Genomic DNA, 15,006 nt, shown 5'->3' on the forward strand with positions numbered 1-15,006 from the left:
CAAACTGTAGGGATCCCTCCCACCTAAAATTAAAGACTCGCCCTCATATTCCAAGCTCCAGTATCTATAAAAGTTGCATTTAGTTTAACAAGCAGAATGTACTTTTTACCCCTCAAGTCACATCACTTAAGTCTACTTTAAATTTTCTCGACTCTAACCCAGCCACTGTTATCCTTTTCACATCTCAAATTTATTTTACTCTAATTTCTCAAATGTTTTGAAACTTGTACATATTGAAAATTAAAGCACTGGATTTATTCTAAGTACTACTTTACCATTGTACAGTTTTTTTGTCACATATGCGTTATTGTGCACTTTGCCTGTTTTGTATATCTGGTCAGTTCTTGACCCGGGACTGAGACTGAAATTGATCCAAATTTATCAGTGCTCTAGCTCGTTCAACAACTTAAAGTAAATAAGTAAATAATACAAAACTAGTTGCGTATGTGTTTGCATATTGAATCTCTTGGCTCTTGCACTTATATGTTCATAGGTTCTTAAGTTCATACGAGGCTAACGACCACCAGGGATTTTATAAGTGTAGCAGTGCTGCCCAGTCCAGTTTTGTATCGTGTTCCTTGGACATCTGTGTGGTGGAGTATATTAGTAAAGATATAGCTAACAGTTATGTTGGTGGAATATGTTAATTGGGGATTAATGTACATACTGTTGACCTCTGGCTGTCAGAGACATAGGGGCTAGATAGGGGGTGAATTTTCAATTTTCCATCCAGGGTCAGGGATGAACTGTGCTTCATATAGATAGGGGACTTATTCCATAGCACGGGGAGCCTTTGAGACATGTATCTGTCCTGGCAGCAGGTTCTATTTATGTCACAGACAGAGTTCATATCCTTGGATCTAGTGTTTCTGGTGTTTTGTCTTGTGGATGTTCAAGAGATCCATCAAAGCTGGATCCATGGACGCCTTATATATTAAGTATAGATCTCCTCTTAGTAACCTGTAGGAGACTGAGTAGAGAGATAGGATCTTAAAGGGATCCATGTAGGACAGGGTATTGGTACCCTGGATTCTCATGGTGAGGAACCTTTGAGAGCATTCCAACTGTTGCAAGTGCCTGGCCAGGTACATACCATAGGAGGCATTGTACTCAGTGAAGTGTCAGTTTAAGGGCTGAATAGAGTTATACTCTTACTTCCTTGGACCTGGATGCCATATGTTTGCTAATGAGTTAAGCATCATAGAATGATTTTCTTACTGTCTTTGCTACATGTTGGCCAAACATCAGATTACTGGTACATATATTCACAGATCCCTAATTGTCGGGTCAACTCTTACGGGTGTTTTATTGATGAAATATTTAGCTTGGGTGGATGCTTTGCCAAAGGGCATTGTAATGCATTTCTTTGCACTGAGTTTTAATTTGTGGCTTTCACACCAATCATTTGTTTGTGTTAGACCCGCTTGTAGGATGTTGGTGTCATGGCGGGAATCTGTGATAGCTCCCATTTTACAGTCATCTGCATATTTAGTGAGTCAGAGGCCTTTGACATTAGCCTTGACGTCCCAGAAGAAGACACCAAACAGGAGTGGGCCAGTAGAGACCCCTTGATATGCTGGTGGAGTCAGGTCTCTTGCTGGAGGTGTTCTTACTGATCCTGACGTATTAGGTCCTATCTGTGAGACAGCTGGCAATCCAGCAAGTTATGTAGGGATTTATGCCAAGTTCTGAGAGTTTGTTGACAATACCTGAGTGGGGTATTGTATTGAATGCCTTGGCTAATTCAAGGTAGGCGGTATGCACTGTTTTCTCCTCATCCATAGCCATGATGACCCTCTCAAAGAATTACTACCAGGTTAAGCAGGCAAGACCTACCCATAACAAAGCCAAACTGGGATGGGTTCAGTGTCTGTAGGTTGCCAGTGTCTATTTCCATGTTAATTCATTCCATGGATTTACATATTAGACTTGTCAGACTGATAAGTCTGTAGTTCCTGGATCAGTTGATGGTCCACCTTAATGAAGAGGAATGACCGTTATGACCCTCCTTTCACCTGGCATGTAACCTGTTTTGAGGCTGTAGTTGAACACTGCCTCAAATAGTCCTGCTAAGTCATGTTTTAGGCTATTTAGGAGGCTACCATGGCTATTGTTGGGGCCGAATGAAGCGGTGTTTTTGGCCTTAGCAAGCACCTACAGGACCTGCTCCCTGTTGATAGTTGGAGAGGATGTGCTAGAAGGAATTCCACAGGGAGTGTTTTTATCAGCCAGTATATTTGCTATGTCACTCTGGTCAGTAAAAACTGTGCCATTTACCACCAGTTCTGCACACTGCTGAGTTTTACCTTTAAGATTCCTGACATAGCTGAAGAAGGCCTTCTGATTCTACTTAGCCTGGAAGGCTATCCTGAACTTGTAATTGGCTTTGTTAGACTTTATTATACCTCTTAGTTTCTTGTTTAGTTGAATCAGAGAGGTCTTGTTTCTATGAGAGGTGCTGTTTCTGATTTTGGCCATGACTTTTTTCTTTTGTTATATAGTCCGTTAAGGTAAGGATTCCGTCAATGCGGATTGTTTTTGGTGTTAGATCTGAGATTACTTTGGGTAGGTATGGCAGCGTCACTGCAGCTATTTACAGGTTTGTACAGGGTTTCTGTAAATAAGTCTGCATTGCTAGCTGTGTTCTCAGGGTTTGGGGGAGACGTGAATTTTGACAAACTGTCGCTTAATAGGATGTAGTTTGTTTTAGTATAGTTTCTAGCTGGCATGGGTTTAGTTGGGTTTTCTGTGTTTGATTTTTATTTTGAAGGAGACAGCTTTGTGGTCTGACTTCACCAATGAGGATGTGAACATGGGGAGGTGCAACACTCTCTCATGTTTGTGAGTACTAGGTCCATTATATCTGATCCTCTAGTTGGGGAGTGCGTGCTCTCTGGTCCAAGGTTTTTGTGGTGATAAAGTCCGGCAAACATTGTGCCTATAAGTTAGAAGCAGTGTACATTTTTAAATCTGTAGAGGGGTAGTTAGTCTCCCATGAATAGACTAGTTGGTTGGATGTTGAGTGCCTCTACTAGGTCTATGTAGGAGGTGTGAGCTTCATGGGTCATAGACGGTGGCATGTAGCTGGCCAGTACATGGTAGGGAACTTTGTCTGTGGAGGCTTGGATGTGAACAAACTCCGGGACATCATCCTGTTTAACCAATCTATAGATAGTATTTGATGCTAACGTAGATTGAAATATCTGTACCTTTAGCTTCTGTCTGTGCTGCTCTTGGTTTAAATGTGTGGAAGGCACTGTAACCTTGCACTGCTGGAGTACTTTTTGCAGCTTTAAACCAAGTCTCGGTAACAGCACAGATATCTACATTCTCTGGAGTGAGGAGAGTTCGTAGTGTGTGCAGTTTCTTGTTTAGGCTCCTAGCATTGAACACTAACACCTTAAGGTTGCTTTGAGTTTTTTTTTAATAAGAAACATCTTTATTGAATTATCACTTATGACATAGGCAGTCATACATTTATATAAATAAGAAAACATACTGACATATTTTCAGTTGCAAACATTATAAATCTTGTATAATCTTGCAAACAATCCTGGCAGGCAGAGCTCCAGTAAAGGCTGCCCCCCTTAACGGGTACACGATAGTGTAGCAAAAAGAACCACTGGCTCAAAAATGCAGAATGTAGAATGCAAATCTTTAATAACCCTAACACAATAAAACACAGCAGAATTGCACAGTAGGATTAAGCGCTTTTATCTTCTTACAGAAGACTTCATCAGAATCAAAAAAACCTATCACAACACAGCTGTATAAACAGCACCGTGCCTCCCAATTGGATGTAACCTAATTGGTTCACTATTCTATGAAAATAATGTCAGTCCCTGTTGAAGAAAACATATTTTTTAAAAACAAATATGTATACACTCATTCTGATTGATGAATGAATAAGTAACCCTATGTTGGGCAACTTTATAATAAATAAATTAATATGTTAATTAACTTTGAGTTAAAATAAAAAGACTTAGCACATAAAAAACACATGAAATAGCACTATAGAAAAACATTACTTAAGAAGGCCATCCTTAAACATTTCATAAAAAACATCTGTAAAAAGCTTTTTGTATATAATTATAAACCGTGTAAGTAGAATCAATAACAAATATTAAAAATACTGGTCATAGGTTTCATATTATAGTATGACTGTATGAAAAGTGTCCATAAAAAGTGTACATATAAAATAATATAAATATTATAAATATTATAAATAATATATTATAAAAATCCACAATAATGTAAGCAATCATCTAGTTATTGTTATTAGAAAATAGTAATTTTTAGCCCTTTTGGGCTTAGATGCCTTTAACTTTAATGCAGGGAGGAGTGATACGTTCTTGCCGGCTGGAGTACAGGCATCTAACCTTAACTGCCATATTATCTCCCTGTACTCTAGCCTGTTTTCCCAATCCCCTTCTCTGTCACTAGTAAAAACCCTTTCCAGTACCCAAAATTTAAAATCTGCCTGTAGGATATAGGCAAATGACCCCTTAAGGACATAAAGTGTTTCAGCTATATGGCTTCTAAATGTCCATGACTTTTTTACTTTTTAAGTCTTTATGAACAGATTCAGGCCAACAAAGCTAAATGCTACTAGCTGTGGACACGCACATTTCTGCCTTCTTATGACCTCATCAGCACAGCATAAGTAGACTATTTGGCTATACTCTAGAAACACATGGTCTTTAAATCAAAAAACCTAGCCAAACTAGAGTTTTCACTGTGTGATACCTTGAACCTCCTGCAGCAGAGGCCCATGTGAAAAAGTAAAAAGTTGGACATTCAGAAGTCATATAGCTGAAGCACTTGTGTCCTTAAGGGGTAATTTAAATATATCCAATGGAATTCTATTGCAGGCTAAGGTATCACACAGTGAAAACTCTAGCTTGACTGTTTTTTCTTGTAGTTTTTACTAATCAGTTTGTGTGACATTTTACCTTTTGAGTTAGTTGTTGAGATATTTTGTAAACACCTTAATGGTTATGGATATCAGCTGGGTTTAATATAACCAAACAGTCCACTTATGCTGTGCTGAAAGGTCATAAGAAGACGGAAACGTGCATGTCCACAGCTAGTGGCATTTGTCTTTGTTGGCCTGCATCTGTCCATAAAGACATAAAAAGGAAAAGTTGATCAACATTCAGAAGCCATATAGCTGAAACACTTAATCTCCTTAAGGGGTCATATGCATGTATCCCATGGGTCTCTATTGCAGGAGGTTTAAGGTATCACACAGTGAAAACTCTAGTTTGGCTAGGTTTTTCTTGTACTTTTTACTCCTCCAAAATGTTATTCTGCATGTGTTGTTCACACAGTTCTTTTTTTTCTATGTAGTTTACTCCTACCCTTTTCTAAAGATCCCACTTCCAGATGTTCATCGTGTTTCACTGTTGCAGTCATGACTGTAGGGTTCTCCCCTGCTGGCAGGCAGTCCTCGGTCAGCCAGAATCCCAAAGTCTGGGTCCGTGTCGGCTGCTCAGCCGCTTCTTCCCTGACATCAGTGCCAGGAGTACAAAGCTGACAGCCGACGCCAAGTTCTCCAGTCTTTCTTGCCGTGCGGTGATAGCAGTTCGCAAGTGCCAGTCGGCTGACTCCTGACAATTTTTATAAAATTTTCAGTCGAAGTCTTCTTGAAAGCTAAGTACCCGTTGGAAACTTTTCTTGCTCCAGACCGATGTCAGAAAAAGTTAATAATTGTATTTCATGTGGGAAGCAAATACCTCATAAGGATTTTCATTCTTACTGTATTCCTTGCTTAGGCCCTGACCATGATGTAGCTAGCTGTCAGTTTTGTGCTAGATTCAATCAACGCACTATTAAGCATCGGGTGGAGTTTGCATTTCACTATTTTGGTAAAAATTTTATTATAAATGTCGCCGGATACGGTTCGACTCCAGTTTTGAGTTCAAAAGACGCAAAGATAAGGACAGGCCTCCTAGGTCCAAATCAGACGATGTTGTACAAGCTAGAGCCAGCTACAGGTGCTCCGTCATCAGTGAGGCGCTTTGCAGCCCCTGTCGTCGGCCATTTCAGAACTGATGGCGAAATGGACTCCTCGAGGAGCCAACTAGGCCTTTGAATATTTCTTTGCAGGACCTTTGGACAATGCTCCTTGGATGGGAAACTCCGGAGCTGTGCAGACCTGCCACCTCTCAAGGTGTCTTCAGGCCTACTCAGCTTCTAATAAAGGCTTTCACAAAAGCCAAAGACAAAGGCAAAGACTCCTTCCAAATAAAAGACTGCAGCCTAGGCCTCTCCAGGCCCCAAGTCACAGAAACAGTTACTCAAGATGGCAGAGGATTTGATTACTATGATCAGGGGTTCTCAACCCCTCCAGACAAAAGGCCCAGGCAGGAAGTGTATTATGACTCCTCTGATCAAGCTTCTGTTTCTTCAGTTTCATCTTCTGAGGACCAGGAATATTCTATTCCCTCCTTATGAAGATTCTGATGCTGAGGAATCCATTCCTTCAGCTTCTCCCCTGAGGACTATTCTTTTGGGGAAACTTTGCATGAAATGAGGGAACATTTTCACTGGGAAGGACAAGATTACTCAGAATCCAAGAAAAGGCTAAGGGATTTTCTTCTTCTTCCTCAGCACAGGCCTCTGGCTATCCCTCCTATTTTAGATATATTAGATGATGCTTTACACAGAGGCCAGCTTAACCCAGATTCTTTACCTCCAGCTCCTGTTAAGCCAGACAGATATTATAGGGTTCCTGATTCACACCAGTTTTATACAAGAAGCCATCTGCTGATCCAGAAACCATTTCACAGGGTCCTAAGGGAATTAAGGCCTCTACTGCTAAAACCCATTACCACTGGGAAGGATTCCAGATCTTTAGAAAGATGGGGCAAAAGGTATACACTTCGCCACTTTAACTATGAGGGCATTAAACTGTCAGTTCCATATGTTAAAATATCAACAGTTTCTTCTGTCTCAGTTGAAAAGCAAAATGACACAACCTGAACAACCAAATTTAAAGGAGTTACAGGATTTGTTGCATAGTGCAGAGCAAGTGGTTAAACATACCTTGCAATGTGGTTTTGATGCTTTAGAGGCTTCATGTAGAGCTGCTGTTACAGGCACAGTCATTAGAAGGCATGCTTGGCTCAAAGAGCAAACCTTACCAGATCATGTCAAAGCTAAATTATTGGATGCACCTCTTCAGCATAATGTATTGTTTGGTGTTAAAGCTGAGGAGGTACTAAAGAAGATGGAGGAAAAGGCAAGATCAATGCAAACAGTGAAAGATTTCTTACAGGTACAGCCACCCAGATTTCAGCAGAAATTGGCCTTCAAAAATTGGTCCTTTCCCAATTCACGGACAGACCTCAAAGAGGTAGATACAGGCACCCGAGGGGTAGAGGCACTCTCAAGGATCATTTAGAGCCAGACAATGGCTGCTTCCACCAAGAGGTAGAGAAGATAGATCACAGCCATTCAGAAAGCAGACTCAATGACTTTCCCTGTTGCATGCAGGAAGCTTCTTGCCTGGCAGCACCTTTAGGGAAAACTGGCATTATTTTCAAAAATTGGCATATTGTCACAAAAGACAAATGGATCCTGGACATTATAGACAGAGGTTACAGATTCCACTTTCACACCCTTCCAAAATGAGAGGCATGCCAAATCTTCCAAAAAATCAAAGGGCAGAGGCCTTAAACAAATTTCAGCTCTCATAGACATGAAAGCTATTCAAGAGGTACCTGCAGAGAACAAGGTCAAGGTTTTTATTCCAGACTATTCCTGGTACTAAGGAAGGACAAAGATTCACGGAGACCTATTTTGGACCTATCCATCCTAAACACATATTTACTGAGATACCAAAATTCAAGATGCTAACATTACAGCAGCTACTTCCAATGCTGGGCAAGGAGTCTTGGCTGGTAACATTGGACCTCAAGGAGGCATACCTGCACATGTCCCTATCAGACAAGATTGCAGAAGATACCTCAGATTTCTTGCAGGTTCAACCCATTATCAATTCTCTGCATTGCCCTTTGGCTTATCTACTGCCCAGAGTGTTCACCAAATGCCTGGCATCAGTAATAGCCTATTGCAGACTTCAAGGGATACAAATATACCCATATCTGGACGACTGCCTGATCCAAGCAGACAGCAAGGATGTCTTACTCCAGCATCTGGCCTTTGTAATAAAATTGTTGAACTTTCTGGGATACACAGTCAACAAAAAGAAATCAAATTTGACACCCTCACAACAATAATTTTCCTGGCTACCAGCTTGAATACAAACACCCAGATGGCATACCTGACGCCAGAGAAACAATTACAACTATCTCAATACTTCAAAACCTTGGCAACCTTCACTCAGGCTGACTGCAAGGAAAGTCTTGCAGGCTCTGGGATTCATGGCATCTTGCATCCTACTGATCCCATGTGCAAGACTGCATATGAGGAAACTTCAATGGTACCTAAAAGTTATGGTCTCAACACAGCCACAGTTTAGAAACAATTATACCACTCATTCCATGTCTTCAAAAGGAATTTCTGTGGTGGGCTCAAGCATGTACTCTAAACAAAGGAAAACCCTTCTGTCTGCCTCAAGCAAATCAAATCATCACAACAGACGCCTGATTATGCATGGGGAGCTCATTTTCAGGGCAACTGTCTTCAGGGCAAATGGTCCCAGAGGATCAGAAGCACCTACACATCAATCAAAAGGAAATGCTAGCCATTCAAAAAGCTATTATGGCATTCAAAGACCTACTGCATCCAGGACAGCTATTGATATGGACAGACAACACCACAGTGATGTGGTACATAAACAGGGAGGAACTCATTCATATCCCTTTGCAGACTAGCCATGTCCCTATGGAACACAGCTCTGGAATTGCAAATCCAACTTCAAGCACAGTTTCTGCCAGGGAAGCAAAACTTCCTGGCAGACAACCTGAGCAGAAATATGACAGATCCACACGAATGGATGCTGCATCCTCAAATATTCAAGATAATTACAGGCATGGGGATGTCCAGACATAGACCTCTTTGCATCCCACCTCAATCATCAACTAAAAATTTTGCTCAAGGACCTATCATCCACAGTCCTGGAAAGTGGATGCACTTTCATTCAGTTGGACAACAATGACAGTCTATGTCTTTCCACCTCTTCCTCTGCTGCCCAAAGTTCTATTAAAGATCAAACAGGACAGGCCAAAGATGATTCTCATTGCTCCAGACTGGCCAAGACAGTTTTGGTACCCACTCCTGAAGAGCCTTTGTATTCCCTCCATGGATCCTGCCTCTTGTGCCTCAACCTTCTGTTGACCCAACACAACTTCAGGTTCTGCACTCCCATGTCAGCTACAAACCCTCAATCTAGCGGCATGGAGAATCCAGGGTCCTTGATTCATTCCAACAGACCCTCCTCTCCAAGGTGGTGCAGGATGTCATTTTAGAGGCCAGAAGACCTAGCACTAGAAAATCTTATGCAGGAAAATGGAAACGATTTTGTGCCTGGAATCAGGCTCAGGGCCAGAATCCTCTTATTCCTAAATTTACTCAAATATTACAGTACCTAGCTGAGATGTTTAACAGTGGACTTTCCTTCTCCATCAAGATCCATGCTTCAGCCATTTCTGCACAATACAACACTGATCCTCCTTTATTCTCTCATCCTCTCTTAAGACAGTTCCTCAGAGGGGCTAAGAATATAAAACCCCCAAGGAAACCACCAGTACCTGCTTGGGACCTCAACTTCATTTTAGAAAAACTGACTCTGCCTCCATTTGAGCCAGCTGCCTCAACAGAACTACAATATTTCATTCTGGAAAAACTGACCTTGCCTCCATTTGAGCCAGCTGCCTCATCAGATTTGCAATATTTGTCCTGGAAAACAGCTTTCCTTCTGGCTATCACCTCAGCACGCAGGGTTTTGAGTTACAAGCTCTCATGGCTGTGCAACCTTTCATCATTTTCCATCAGGACAGAGTTTCTTTAAGGACTAATCCTACTTTCATGCCAAAGGTAGTATCCAGTGTAGCTTTGAATCAGACTATACACTTACCTACTTTTATCCCCAGTCCACAAAATAAAGGGGAAAGACTACTACATTCCTTGGACATTCACAGACAACTTCGTTATTTGGACAGAACCAAGGACATTCAGAAAATCAGAGCAATTGTTTGTGTCCTATGCTACAGGTGCTCAAGGAAAGGCTATTTCCAAACAGACAATCTCAAAATGGATAGCCCACTGCATACGCTTTTGTTACTCATTTCATGGAAAAACTGTACCTACAAGCATCAGATCTCACTCCACAAGGGCCACAGCTACCTCTACAGCTTTCCTCAGGGGGGTTCCTACCAAGGATATTCTACACTTTCTCCAAGCACTATCACCTTCCACTATACTCTAAATCTAGAGCGGGCTTTGCCACAGCAGTCCTGCAGGGCATCCTTGCTCCTCCTAGTTCCACTTAGTGCCTGCCACCCCTTTTTAGCTTTGGGATTCTACCCATCTGTTATCACTGCAGTTGTATGCACGATGAACATAGTACAGTTTTGTACCTACCATAAATGTAGATGTTCGAGTGCTAATACAGCTGCAGTCCAGGTTTTCCTCCCTCCATCCCCTCTTGGGACAGGCCTTATGACAAACACCTCCTCATACAACCTGATTGGGGTATTCTTTATGGTGTATTTGCTTGCAAACTACTGTTTTTTGATTATATTACATTGCATTATTACATGAGTTTATGTTTTGCCTTCCTTCTGGGGGCACCTGACATCTGGGGCAAGAAAAACTGAAGAAAATGGCGTCGGCTGATTCTTTTATACCCCTGCCGCACTGATGTCAGGGAAGAAGCGACGACAACCGACGCCGGACCTAGACTTTGGAATTCAGCCAACCGAGGGACCGCCTGACTGCAGGATAACCCATCTGTTATGACTGCAGCTGTATTAGCACTCGAACATCTACATTTATGGTAGGTACAAAACTGTACTTTATCCACTTACCTTCAGCTGCGGTAGGTTTTTACTTTGATTTCTTTTTTTTTCTAATTGCTTTTTTGGCAGCCACCAAAACTAAACTCGGCAACAGCTCAAAAAATAATTTGTTTAGTTACACCAGTTTGCTGACCCAGTATTTCCGACACAGTAGTCTGAAAGGAAGTTTTAAAGTCTGCCAGCTCATTACACTCCTAAAAAATAATGTTCCCAATTACCTTTTTCTTCCCCATCACACCTCCAACATTTGTAATCAACCTGAGGAAAAATTCTTTGGAGACTGCTTGGGGTATAAAAATACCAATGCAAACACTGTCAAGCAAGAATCCTATATCTTCTAAACATTGTTGCGTACTTAGCAATCATACTCAAATCTCCCCATTGTTTATTTTTGAATTGCATATCTCATGTCTTTTCCCAATGCTTTCTAACCTCCTCTGATTTTTTTTCCTATAGTTATCATGCAGTATTTCATAGGCCCTACTAATTATCCCCTTTTTAACAGCAGATTCTGTTGTAGAGTCTACTAAAAACTCTACCAGTTCTGGTCTTTCACTTATAATCCCCATAGCTTTCGCTTTATCTATACTCTGAAATCAATCCTTGATAGGAAAGGCAATCTGTAGCCTGCATTCCAAATGTATTCTTGGTCTCTTCCCATTCTGTTAACTTCCTCTCTAATTATTTGCTCCCAAAACCTTGCTTCCATTGCCAATTTTCTCCAGTAAATTCAGCCCTCCCTTACCTAATCTCTGTACTCCTAAGTGCAGTCATTCCTTTCAGCAAACTCTCCTTTCTCCATTCTCATGTTGGTTTAGGTTATACACTACTTTAATCTCATTTATGAATATAATATTCTGTATGGTTATTGTTATTCTCCTTAAGGATCTGCATCCAAAATCCCAGTCTCTTCTTAATTTTTTTTTTAAACAAGAAACATCTTAATTAAACCATCTCTTACTACATAGACAATCATACATTTATATAAGTGAAAACAAACCACACCAACACAATCCTAGTTGCAAGCATTTTACATCACAAACCATGCTCCCAGCTGCAAACATTGTACATCATTTATAATCTACCCAATCTTTCTCACTCAAACATTACATAGCTCATTAAAGTCCTGCCACCTTTTAAACCTCATTCCTTCCTCATTGTATACCTGGGAGTTATACACAAGTCTTCCCATTGTCTCTTTTTGAATTGCTTATCTAGTCTCTTTTCCCAATCCTGTCAACCTAATGTATTATTCCCATAATCCCCATTTTTTTCCCAGTGTAATTTGCTCGTACCCTTTTCTAAAGATCTCGATTCCAGTTGTTTTTATCGCTGTTACTATATTCACTCCTTCCAGTACAGTTGATTTAGACTTTGATTTCTATTTTCTGGCAATTGCTTTTGTGACAGCCATCATAGTTAGACTCAGCAAGGCCTAACTATATCTAGGTAATTCCGATTCTGTATCATAGTTCAGAAAAAACATTTCCCTAGTTACACCAATTTCCCAGCTAGTATCTCTGACAGAGTAGTCAACAGGGAATCTTTAAAGTCTGCCAACTCATTACACTCACAGTAAATATGTTCCCAATTACCTATTTTTTCCCCATCACACTTCCAACATTTGCTGTTTATATGAAGAAAAATTCTTTAGTCTACTTGGGGTATAAAAATATCTATGTAAACATTTCCAGGCAAATATCCTAAATTTTCTAGATTTTGTTGCATATTTGGGAGACATACATATACCTCCCATTGCTTCTTTGTGAATTGTAAATTCTCTTCCCAGTCCTTTCTAACGTCCTCTGATTGATTGTTATAGTTATCATGCAGTATTTTGTATGCTGTATTAATTATTCCTTTTTTAATGGCAGCTTCTGTTCTAGATTCTATTAAAAACTCTACCAGTGCTGGTCTTTTGTTTGGGACCCACCCCTATTTATTTTATCTTTGACCATACTCTGATATCAATCCATGATAGGGGAGGCAATCTGTAACCTGCAGTCCAAATAAATTATTGTTGTTTTCCCATGCTGTCATCTTTTCCTGTCTTGTTATTTACTCACAATACCTTGTTTCCTTGCCAGTTTTCTCCAGTAAAGTCTGGCCTCCTCTTGCCTGTTGTCTGTATCCCTAATTGCAGTCATCCCTGTCAGCAGAATCTCCTTTTTCTATTCCTGTGTTGGTTAAGTTCTTAGGATACTTTCTGCTACTTTGTGGATATAATATTCTGTATGATTATTGTTGTTCTCCTTAAGGACTGCATCCAAAATCACAGTCTGTCCTGGACGAATCAGCTTATCCCACTTGACTCTTGCCTTCCTCCCCTCCCAGATAAATTCTTTTAGCTTCTTATTAATTGCTACCCACAACTTCTCCTCTGGCTGATAAAAATATGCCTCATCTGTGTATAAGACTAAAATGACTAAAAACATTTTAACTGCTTGTATCTTACTATCCATATCCATATAACAAAGCTTCCATTTTCTCAGTTTTTGTATTATCTTTTATTTAGTCTCTTTCCACATATCCTTAGCTGCCATACTAGAATCATTTTTAATCCATACTCCAAAATACTTCATTTTATCATGTCCCCTTAAATATGGGATTTCTTGAACCAGTTCATAATGTGGGTATGTAATTTACCACTATTGCCTTTGTTTTAGCTTCATTAATTTTGTATTCCAAAAGGATTTGAAACTGTCTCAAAATGTTCCACGACACTGCAATGTCTTTTTCTGGTTTTGTCAGATATAAAATATCATCTGCAAATAAAGCCAGCTTTCTTGACTAACATACCAATTGTATCCTTAAATTTCTGAGTCCCTTATTTTCTTTGCCAATAGTGTAATGCCAATATAATGCAAATAATAAAGGGGAAAGAGGACACCTGTCCTTGGTTCCTTTGCTCAAGCAGAAATTATCAGACAGGACCCCACCCACTTTAATTTTCATCTCCAACTCCCAACTCTAAAACTCCTTTCTCTCTAAAAAAAAACACATTAAAGAACATCTCAAACACAATGGCTGTGTTGTGTGCAAACTGAAATCACATGTTCTCACTCACCTATTTTTACCCCATTTCCCCTTACTGAGCTACTTCACTATTGTGTTTTTTTTTTATTGTTTTTTGTTCTGTTTTTTTTTTTAAAAGTTTTTTATAGTAGTATAGTAAGTATATATTATCCTATTTTACTTTGTGTGTTTGTTTTGAAACAAATTTTTTTCATTCTACCTTGTATTGTTTTTTTTTATATTATTTATGTTTATGTAATAAATTGTTTATTATTTGTACGCTTTTTTTTCTCCCGGGCCTCTACTGAAAACGGATATTTATGTCCAGTTAGACTAGCCCGGTCAACAAATGTAAAATAAATAAATAAATAAGTAAATCATATATACTCCTAATCAACCTTACAGTTTTTTCAGGAAATGCAAAAGCTTCCATTGCCCTTCTCATAAAGTCCCATCTTACTCTGTCAAATGCTTTCTCTGCATCAAGACCCAACAACAACAATGGTATTTTCTTACATTCTACTTCCTTCTGGATCATCAGTGTTCAGTTAATGTCAAATGTTTGGCTCCCCTCCACAAAACCCCGGTGACCCATATCTATCAATTTTGTCATTACTTTTGCCATTGTTTTAGCCATTATGGACATGAACACTTTATAATCATGTTTAGGATTGAAATGGGCCTGAATGAAGCTGGATCTGATGGATCTTTACCCTCTTTAGGTATTACAGCTACCACTGCTTTCTTCCAGGATGTTGGTACTTCTCCTCCTCTTAAAATACTGTTAAACAAAACTTTCCAGATCTTTATCAGCTTTTTTCCTCATAGCTTCCAAACTTCCACAGGAATACAATCTATTCCTGGGGACTGTCTTGTAAATTGTTTATACATCGCAATTTTTATCTCATCTCCTCTGATCCTAACCATTAGTAATCGATCTTCATCATCCTCTAACCTTGGCATATTTAATTCTTCCATAAATATTTCCATTTGTATCTTTTCGTGA

The 15,006-nt window shown here is 39.8% G+C and overlaps 1 protein-coding gene across 1 annotated transcript in view; it reads left to right on the forward strand.

The window, feature by feature from the left end:
• APPL2 (adaptor protein, phosphotyrosine interacting with PH domain and leucine zipper 2) overlaps positions 1 to 15,006 on the forward strand; it is a 1,154,621-nt gene that overhangs the window by 987,252 nt on the left and 152,363 nt on the right. The gene's annotated exons all lie outside the window — the stretch shown is intronic.

Source organism: Protopterus annectens, chromosome 11.part0, assembly GCF_019279795.1.
Source record: "Protopterus annectens isolate FY-2018-M chromosome 11.part0, PAN1.0, whole genome shotgun sequence".
Taxonomy (NCBI): Eukaryota; Metazoa; Chordata; order Ceratodontiformes; family Protopteridae; genus Protopterus; species Protopterus annectens.